Here is a 1377-nt window from a genome sequence, read left to right as displayed (position 1 = left end):
TTTCAATTTAATATATTTGAAATCAAGTAGTGTGATGCCTCTAGCTTTGTTCTTATGTTCAGGATTGCTTTGGTCATTTGGGATCTTTTATGGTTCCATACAAATTTTAGGATTTTTTTCTATTTCTAAGTAGACTATCATTGCTATTTTGCTAGGGTTTTTATCAAATCTATAGATTACTTTAGGTAATAGGGTAATTTAACAATATCAATTCCTCCAGTCTATAAACACTGGATGTCTTTCCATTTGTTTGTGTCCTCTTCGATTTATTTCATCAGTGTTTGTAGTTTTCATTATATATGTCTTTAACTTCCTTGCTTAAATTTATCTTTAGGCATTTTTATAGCTATTGTAGTATTATGAATGGGATTGCTTTTTTGATTTTTTTTTTTTAGCTAGTTTGTTATTGGTGTATAGAAACACTACTAGTTTTTGTATTTTGATTTTGTATTCTGCAACTTTACTAAATTTGTTCATTAGTCCTAAGCATTTTTTAGTAGTCTTTAGGTTTTCTAGAAAGAAGATTATGTCATCTGTAAGAGGGACAATTATACTTCCTCTTTTCTAATTTAAACATTAATTATTTCTCTCCCTTGCCTAATTGCTCTTCCTAAGACTTCCTGTACTATGTTGAATAAAAGAAGTGAATGTGGCCATCCTTGTCTTGTTTTAGTTCTTAGAAAAAAGGCTTTAATATTTTTTACATTGAGTATGATGTGAGCTATGGGCTCATCATATATGGCCTTTAGTATGTTTTGATATGTTCCTTCTATACCTGATTTTTTGAGAGTTTTTATCATGAAGGAAGTCAAATTTTATTAAATACTTTTTTATGCATCTATAGAGATGATCATATGTATTTTTGTCCTTTGTTCTGTTCGTGTGATGTATCACATTTATTGATTTGACTATGTTGAGCCATTCTTGCATCCCTGGGATAAATCCCACTTGATTGCCATGTATTATCTTATTGGTGTGCCATTGGATTTGGATTGCTAGCATTTTGTTAATGATTTTTTGCCTCTATGTTCATGAGGATATTGGCTGTAATTTTCTTTCTTTATTGAGTCCTTGTCTAGCTTTTTAGAATGAGGTTGGAAGAATTCTTCCCCCCTTCAATTTTTTAGATTAGTCTTAAAAAGAATTTTGTGTTAGTCTTTCTTTAAAAATTTGTTAGAATTCAGCAATGAAGTTATCTTGTTCTGGGATTTTCTTGGTTGGGAGAATTTTTATTACTGATTTTATCTTGATATTTGTTATTGGTCTGTTCAAGTTTTCTATTTGTTCTTGATTCAATTTTGGTAGGTGTGTGTGTCCAGGAATTTATCCATTTCTGTTATACTTTCCATTATGTTCTTAGAATTGTTTGGTAAATTA

Source organism: Otolemur garnettii, unplaced genomic scaffold (genome assembly GCF_000181295.1).
Source record: "Otolemur garnettii isolate 467f Iridium unplaced genomic scaffold, OtoGar3 scaffold00319, whole genome shotgun sequence".
NCBI classification, from domain to species: domain Eukaryota; kingdom Metazoa; phylum Chordata; class Mammalia; order Primates; family Galagidae; genus Otolemur; species Otolemur garnettii.
The sequence above is the reverse complement of the archived record's forward strand: the minus strand, read 5'-3'. Positions refer to the sequence as shown.